The sequence below is a fragment of the Magallana gigas genome, chromosome 1 (genome assembly GCF_963853765.1).
Source record: "Magallana gigas chromosome 1, xbMagGiga1.1, whole genome shotgun sequence".
NCBI classification, from domain to species: Eukaryota; Metazoa; Mollusca; class Bivalvia; order Ostreida; family Ostreidae; genus Magallana; species Magallana gigas.
The window spans coordinates 24,773,341-24,783,315 of NC_088853.1; positions in this window are offsets into that span (position 1 = coordinate 24,773,341).

Here is a 9,975-nt window from a genome sequence, read left to right on the forward strand (position 1 = left end):
AAGACTATGGAAAAACTATTAATTTGTAAAATTAACATGAATAATGGTTCATTAAAAACATCAAGCACGTTTTCAAACTCATTCATCAATTATTTTCTAATGATTTTTGAAATTCCTGAACAAAACTATATCAAATTTAGAAATAATCTGTTGTTTCAGATCTTTCTGATGTTATGTATTATCACATTATTTTTTTAAAATTTGTATTACCATACACCTCTATTTCACAGATTTCTAAGATAGCCCCCCTAGTTGGGTTATCTTCAGGTGCGTCATACGTGGTCTTCACAATGACGTGTCTAGCTGTGTGTTTACAAGGTATGTCTATTACGTTTGGAGGTACTGCTGGGTATGTGGTATTGTCAGTGTACCATCGAGTTCTATGAGCCGTTTTTGTTTGTGTTGCTGACGTGTTTGATACATCTAGGTAAAACTGTCTGAATCGATAGGGCTTCCAAAAACCTATGGAATATGATGTGAAAATAAAGTAAAATATACATTTATAATAACCATTAATATATAACAATAAAAATAATGATCAAAAGAAAAACAACAACAAAAACCTAAATTATATTTTTTGTTTACATTCATGTATCATGAGCCTCCTTTAATGATGCTATGGAAGTGACATATTCTTAAAGAACAGTTCTTATTAGGGTGATGCATATGGTAGGCAATGCTTGTCCCCAACCAACCATTAAATTGCATTTCATAAATTGAAAGATATGCAATTTTTATCGGTGTTATCTTTCATCAATTCTGATTTGAAAATTTCTGAACTTCGCATTTTAAATTACTGGAAGGGAACTACCATCTTCTCCCAAACATTAATCATAATTGTTCCTATTTATAAAGTAACACGACGCTTTTACGAATATTGTCAGCATATTTAAAATTAACTAAAAAAATGTTTAAAATGAAAAAATATGTAATACCACTGATTTAGGTGTATTATGTCTAATTATTTCAATAAAACGCGTATCTGCTTTACTAATATTGAACACTTTCACAGTCAATTTCCGTATAAAATACTTGTGGGTTCATATGAACCACAAAGAACTTTAAAATTTCAGATTGAATGAAAAAATACATACCTTCGTTTCTATAAAATATTTTTACACTTTCTATGTTGAAGGGTTTTCCAAGATCTATTTGAAGCCATGCCTTTGTCTGATTTACTTCTGTGTGAGTGCAATACTTTTCTGAAGTTCTTTTATCACCATCAATCACCAATGTTGCAATATTAGATCCGTACGTCGAACTTTGCAAAACTGATGTTGTAAGTTGCCTACTGAGGTTTTCTGCAATAGATGTTTTGAATGGAATGCACGAGCCTTGTCCACAAATGGCATGAACAGATAGAAATACTTAAATTCTGTTTACTGTAATAATGGCAGAAAACTGTACTTTGATCATTTACCGTTTGTCAAATATTACCTGAAAAGTCAATTGCATGCTCGATATTTTCTTTTAAAAAACAAAATAATTTATATCAGCGGATTTGGCGAGTGGGGGCAATATGCGACATCCGAAATAGTAAGTATACCCATCACATTGTTTACGAGAACATTCACTATCAATTCTAAAAACTGTCTAGCACCAAACAATTTGAAGAAAAATTAGACATTTGTAAAGCACTAAAATATATAAATGCATAGGTTTTAAAGTGCTAAATGATGTCATGTGTATTTTACATGTTCTCTCCGAGCCATGTACGCGTTTGAGACAGGTACTTATTCCCAGTTGTCGTGGTGTTAATCAGATAAGAGTTTCTGCCTCTCCCTAAATGGGACAACAGTTCATCACAGGTTTACCTTAATGATGGTACCAAATATCAGCACTGTGGACGGATACAATGGAAATAAAGTATCTTGCGTAAAGATACAACACGAAGGATCAAGCAACTATCGCAGTGCTTAAACCAGTGATCTTTATGTAAATGGAATGACGCTTATGACCACAAAGCAAATAAATACTCAAACAAAATACATTTTCGCTATTTTTCACAGAGGAATACAAGTAGCAGATAGTCAACCTGTTGTCAATTGAAGTCAAGGGGAAAAAAGCGAAATAATAAACCATATTAAAACCTAAGCTAAAAGACCAAAACAAACAACATTAATAAATGTGACAGAGCACATCCATTGAAGTGAAAATGCTCAATTATTGCATTAAAGGGTAATGGTTCCTGATCCGATTATTTCACATAATTGGCAAATCCCAATTACATGTAGTAAAATGCATAAAGCATTATCAGTATATTGAAATGTAAAATACTGCCCTGTCAAATCAAAACAATCTTGTGAATTAATGGTAATAGTATGCATTAACTATACAACAATTTTTTTTTTTCAAGTTAATCTATCATTTTATCAATATCGAAAATTAAGAACATACTTTGCAATATCAATTATAACAGCTGTGCAAATAAAGAAGTGCAATCGAAAGTGAAACATACATTTCGATAGGGAAAAATTAAAATGTCCGCTTTAACATAAATTAAACGCAGAAATTATTTTTTTTTTCAAATGATAACGAAAATGAGGCATCATATCTTTTAATTTTATTTCCTGCAGGCAACCACTGCTGTAAATAAAAAAACAACTCATCTCCGACTATTTATGTTATCGCTTTGTACATAATAACATCTCCTACCTGGTAGTAATTAATAAAACAAATACAATATTTAATAAATATTGCTAAACTAAAACAAAACCGGATGCATATTGGAAACTAAATATATGTAATTAAAATGTCCTATCATAACATTTTTTTCTGATATGATTATATTATTTAAATCTCTGACATTTAGACCAAAAGGATAGAAAACAATACTAAACAATTGATTATGTATAATATCTAGATTTCATATTTACAAATGATAGTCTTTAGGTTATTTTCTATGTGATATATTTTCCTTTTTTTTTTTTTTTTGCTTTAGTAATGAACGGCAGACAATAGACAATCTTACTTGAGCCTTAGGCGATATCATTGTTCACTAGCATTAAAAGAATAAAAGCAATAAGGGCATCCTTATTGTAATAATAATATGATATATGCATTGACCTATTATTCCTTTCCATCTTACTTGGTATTTGTTGTTCTTATTTTAAAAGTATCTAGAAGACGTGCATGTAATTTAGAGTGTGATTCATAGTTTTCTTTTATCTTGTGTGATATTTTGATAATATACCCGATATATTCATATACACGTTTATTCACTCATATATCTTTTTTTTTTTTACAAAATATTCTCAAAGAATAAACTTTAGTATACAAGTATTGTCACACTTTTAGATATTACAATGTATTAAACATTACCTCTATGTTAGGCTATCAACCGGTTCATAAATCCATGAACCTGTTGATAAGGTGGGAAAAATTGACATGTATTCCCGCGATAAAATTTGTTTTTACTGCCTGGTGTCAACATAACCAAATTTCTGACCAGTTAAAAATCAGTCATTAGTATCTTAATGTTAAGTAATGTATTTTATACTTACCGTGACAATAAACATGAAGTTGGAAACCAAAGACGACAATCCAAATTGAATAATACATTTCGAATCAATGTTTTAATGGACATTTACCTATGTCAATTAAATAATTAGGAAATATTGAGGAAGTTAGCATTTATTGTCGAGAGGCTTGCTTCGCTCTCCTGGGCAACAATATTTTGACACAGATCAATCATTGGACCTCAGTCATTATTCATGCATATTTATATAAATTAAACCTTTTACATGTGTTAACATTTGCGTTCTCAGTTATTTTACTTATAAGAATTATAACCTACAATAACCAATCACCACTAAACGGGAGTTCAATGTCCCTCATTAAACAGAAACATCGCAAAACACATCATTCTTGTGTAAATAGAATGTGTTTGAATATGTTGAATATTTTTGACAAGACAACGGCGTATCTGATACTTGTATTTTGTTAATGATATTGCGTTTATATTAACAAGCATATCTTGTTAATGATATTGCGTTTATATTAACAAGCATATTTTGTTAATGATATTGCGTTTATATTAACAAGCATATTTTGTTAATTATATTGCGTTTATATTAACAAGCATATTTTGTTAATTGAATAGTTTTGAAAGCTGGATATAAATGCATTGTTTTAGAGTAAAATATGTGTGTTACAGAACATGAAAAAAGAACAATTACCAAAAATAAAGTTCAGAATCAAGGACCCCTACTTCTGACCTACTTACTACAGCTAACGACATTACACTTCCTGATCACACTCCATATGAATAAGAGTTGTAAAACATTGAGTACCAATGATTTTTTTTTTTTTTGAAATTTTAAATTTGCCACATTGTTTTATTTCCCTTTCTTGTAGTTTTTATATTTGTTTATGTGGATAAAACTATTTAAAACGTGTCAAATTCACTAACGTCGGAAGCAAATTGAAATGTGTGTGTGTGTGGGGGGTGGGTGGAAGAGTTTACCTATACTTCCAAATGTTTTCCCACAAATCATGAAATTCCTAATCCGTGGGGAGGGGGAGGAGGAGGGAGGGGGCTAGTATGCCTATTTCTCCAACTTTCTCAATCTTTATAAGCCTTCCCCCAGCCCCCCCCCCCCAGTTCCAATGCCTATTTAATTATCTTTCAAGAATAGTTATCTTTCGTTTCAAATTAAATAAAAAAAACTCCTTGTCTTCTGTTGAATGCGTTCTTCATTCAAAATGTACTTTGTCGAAAGCTTTCTTTATTTATGATGAATTAGATTGAGAGATCTGTAAATAAAAAAAAATATAGAGAAACTTTGCATCAAATTATGGTCGAAACAGAACTCTTTTCATTTTCATTGAAACGTCCGCTTTCTTAAAAAATAACTCTTCGATATTCACACTTAAAAGAACTATCAAAACAACTCTTGAAAACTGTTTTCTCTTGAAGTTTAAAGCGGTAATGTAGGATATATCTAAGGTGAGAAATTCTAACGGGTTGAGTCCAGAAATGTATAACGTTAGTAGCGGTTGGTACATGTACATGTTTTAAAACTATTTTCAGGTTCTCTCAAATAACTATTTTTAGGGATTGTTTTTTTTTTTTTTGTAAAGTACCCTAATATAATTTTCCATCAGGGGAAATATTTTCTAAAAACACATTTCCAAGAGTGCAAGAGAGAGAGAGAGAGAGAGAGAGAGAGAGAGAGAATATTCGAATAATTAAACTACTACAAGAAGTCTATCGACAAACGAGAAATGTTGATTAATGTCAATAACAATAGTTCTGCAGATCTTAAACCATGGGGTTTTGATGGTTTCATGTATATGGTAGAGAATACAGAAATATTGCTTCCCTGACAGGAAGCAGAAGGGGGGGGGGGGCGGGGTGGGGGTGAGTGTTTGTCATGATTTCGGATAATATTATCCCAATCCTCGCCCCACCTGCACGATGCAAAGTGTCTTTCTCCTAAAATTGCTGTATTTTAAAAAGAAATCCAGTTTTTAAACTCTATAGGATGGACGACCTTGGGAGTTGTTTTCTTTAAATATGGTAAAATATATAAGTGTATTGCTACCGGGTTTAAAAAAATGTGAAATAATGCATGTTGAAATTACTAGCGTACAACTGTTTTAGTACGCTCCCCAACATAAACAAAAGGCCTAGACCCCTGCCCAAGAGAATTTAATTTCACAGTTTGAGTAGAAGACATAACATCAAATGCATTTAGTTACACCCCCCCCCCCCCTTAGATTCTAAAAGTATAGAAGAAAATATCATTATATTTTATTTATTTGCCTTCATGTATATGGCAACAATAGCCCCGCCCTCTGGCCTAAGCACATGACGTGGGGGCCTCCAAATTCACAATGAAGGTAAAGGGCTTCAACCCTTAAACAACGGGCCATGAATGTTACAAATTTCGTAGAAATGTTCATGGACTTTATTTATTTGCTACTGTCGAAATGGGAAAAAAAAGACTTTTGAAAGATGCAATAGTTTTACTCTATGACCATATCTGCCCCGTCATAGGACTTTAACCCCTGAACATTGGTCAATAAAAACAGTTTATGTTGTATAGTTGTTGTTTTTTTTCATTGTGTTTTCATTTGCTCGTATTTACCCAAACCATCTTGTATTATAGAGCATGTCACGTTACCGCCCGGTACTTGGGCACTTTTTGGACAGCTAAAAGGTAACCTATTAGACAAAGTGCAGGAAGAAATAGTTTAAATGGACTAGGTTTAACATAAATAACGCCACAAATATATTCAAACAACGTTTAAATGAAAAAGGACGCCTGGATATTCTAAATAGCATTGTTTGCCTGCAAATGTTCCACATTGCGCTCTACTTTTAAATATGCAACCCATACGTAAACGCTACGTTTCTTAAAAACTGCAATATGGATTGTTTGTTAAATAATTTGATATGAAACATTGTGCACATTGTTTACAGTAATTGTAGACGCTGCAGTGTTGTGTCCCATAATGTAAAATCACTGAACAGAGAGGAAATCTTTAAATGGAAAAAAACCTCTTTTATGTATAATCCTTTGAGAATCAAATAGGCTGAAAATAACTTCCTGTTTCAAAATGCATACTGTGTTATGGACGTTCTTTGCCCTGGTTTGGACTTGTGTTTATTGTTACGGTAGGTATGTTTCTTTAAAATTTCATTCTAATTTGTCACAAACAAAGACGGTGTTATGCGGTTTGGTTAAATTGTAATTTTAAGTCTGAACACGACTCGTAAAAGGTTGTTTGCTATTGTATCTGATGTTCCTATCCGTGCTCAGAAGGTTATTATTCGTTCCATTACTTTGACTACTATTTTTTTGATCCGGTTAGACGCATTTTATACATACGTTGTATCTGCATGCATTGTTATACATGTTTACACTGTGTTTTACGGAAATTAAGTTGAATGAAATATGCTTGTACGTATGAACTTTCGTTATCCAAGATAATTATTACAAAGGCCAACATGGGACGTCAGTGCGGTAACATTGTACACTTAATATTAAAATTTTACAAAAATAAACCATTTAATATAGTTATTTCTTTTTTTAAAAATTGAATTCATGTGCAATGCTTTCATCCTAACATCGTTTGATTAAACAGGTTTTACGTGCTGTTTATTTGGACGTTACATAAAATATTCTTATTCCTTTTAATTGTCTCGATACCCCCGTGCCGTTGTGCATGTGCTAGTATAATTAATAGATCAAATACCATAAGAAAACATCTAATTATCTAACTGTCTGTAATTCTAACCCCTTTTATTTTCCAAATACAAATGTAGCGTCTGCTTCAAGGGTCAACTCGTGATCAAGGTTTACTTTCTGGGTTGACTATGGGTTTACCTTCGGTGAGGTTGAGTCTGATCGGTACTGTACTGAGTTCAGAAAGTTCGGCTTTATTTAAGGAATAAGGAATCATTCTTCGAGTATTATGAGGTGATAATTTCAGCCGGGCCGTGATCAAATCTATCAATAAAGCCCGGAAGGCTTGATGATAGATTTGATCACGCCCCGACCGGAATTATCAAGTTGACTCCTCCGAGCCCGTTGGCTGCTAGCTCTTTCATGTGAAACTTGGCTGTCTCTGCATTTGATCCGCAACAGCGCACTACATCTTGAACTTTAACATCTCTCTTGGCTAAAGCAGGATTTTTTTTTTGGTTACAGCTGGGTTCAAATTGTCTGGTACTGAATCTTCGTCTTAAGAATTTGAAAGGCCCTTGGCTTTGCCAATCAGTAATACAAAGTGTACAGTTTTTTACATGAAAACGACAATGAAGTAACAGTACGGATTCATATAAAAAAAAGTATGTAACATAGTATTTTGTAAAAAAAATTATAATAATAGACAGAAAAATAAAAAGTTGACCTATTTTATAAAATGTGTAATGCAGTACAAAAAAAATGCCTGTAATTCTGTAAAGTTTACATCACCGATTTTTAAAGTATCCTTTTGTATATTTGAAAGTACTACATAAATTTGTCGTTTTCGGGGTTTTTTAAAAAGAGATTTGATACAAATGACTTAATTATTAAAATAAAAATTCCTGTTGAATATGAATATAGGCTTATAATTTGTAGAATGATTTGACCTTATTTTGGGAAATATGAAGAATATATAATCTAAGAATACTCAGCTATGTTAAGGAAGGTCTTAGAATTCTATCACGTGTGATTTAGAAAAATTTGCATAAGCCCCGCCCCTTATTCATGAGATTTGCCGAGATATGGGTATTTCGGTAATTAACAAACATCTACCAAAATGAATATGATTAATTATTGGGTTTGAATGGTTCAAGAAAGGTGTACTGAAATAAAATCATAAACTATTCTTTATATCTCGTTAAATCATGAAATTCCTAAGTCGTCTGATGACGTGTCGAGGCTGACTACGTCACATCGGCGCTTGCAGCTGTGATCAGAATAAACATGTGGAATTCAGTGATATATCTCGGAATTTAGCTCGTTTACAACCAGCGTGGACAGAAATCGGCATAGGATTTAACTCAACAAGGAAGGATTTATCTGTACTTCCCCTAGATATTGTTTTATATTATTTAATATTGTTGGAAGGAACGGAAACGAAGTGAAATTCCTCGGCTTCGATTTTGTTTACTTGTTTAAATTTGTTTTTCATGTAATATTGTGTTCAAACATCAGTTTGGTGACTCAGTCAGGCAAAGTAATTGTTCTGCGTTTCGCTAGTTTTGATCAACAAGAGCATTGAGGCTCATTGTAGCTTTTTACTGATCTCATATCGCGATAATATTAGATCGCATTTCCTCCATGTTCAAAGTACACAATACAAAGTCCATGGCCAAACACTGTATGTGCTAGCACTACAAAGATTACTGTGAGGATCTGGAATGATAATATGATGATTATAGACAAGATTGAATGCTGTTTAAGTAAATCGAAATGTGTTATTTTATTCAGCCTTCTTTTATAAAGATCTAATTAATTTTATTTAAGACAAAATATTAAATTAAAGTGTGTTCAAACTGAATGTCCACATATTTTAAAGAATGAACATTTAATTACGCCTGTTGTAATATCGCTGAAATTGAAACCACCATTAATGTGCCCAATAATAGAGTAATGTTTTATTTTCATGTTATCTTTAACACAATAGCTTGCTAATTATGACACATTATTCATTTTCAGGGTTACTTAGGCAGTAGATGGTCCACTGAAAACACTTGTTGGGATGTTGATAAAAAGTAGGTAGGCTTACTATATAAATATTTCTTTTACTCACTAACTTCAACTTCATGTATAGTTTGTTGTTTTTTAATATCATATTGATAATGATACTAATGCTACCTATTATAATAATTTGCATTGATATCTATTGAAATGAAATTTGAAATTGATATATATTCATCATTTCAGGTATTGGTTTTCTTATCAACTGGACTACCTCCTAATATCAAAAAGACAGAAGAGAAGAATATGTAGTGTGCAAGAAGAATTGTCAATTTCCATAAATTACACATTATGACTGAAAAATACTAAAAATCAGAAAACACTAGTCTTGTTGAACAGTTTGTCACAGAAAAGCAATATCTATGGTATTTGTAAAGTTGATTATTAAAATAAAATCTTGATAATATTGATATATTGTTTCTTCTTGCTTTCTTTAATTAGTACTAAAATATCAATTATAATTACAAGTAAACCTGATATACATTAAAAGAATATTTTCACAAGCATAGTAACATAAATTATTATGAAACATAAATGTGTAAATTACAAACTCAACACTTACACCCGCCCCATAAAGGCAACTGATGAAATTATTTTTTCCAATTTCGACAATTTTGTAATGATGATTGGTGTGAACAGAAAAAAAACATTTTAACATTATTTTAGTGAAATTCACAGCGTTTAATTATTTTAAGAATGAAAATTAAAATCATGATCTTAGTCAGTGTTGCGTTTGAATTTCACGCAAATGACGCTGAAAGTGAAATGTGTCAGATAA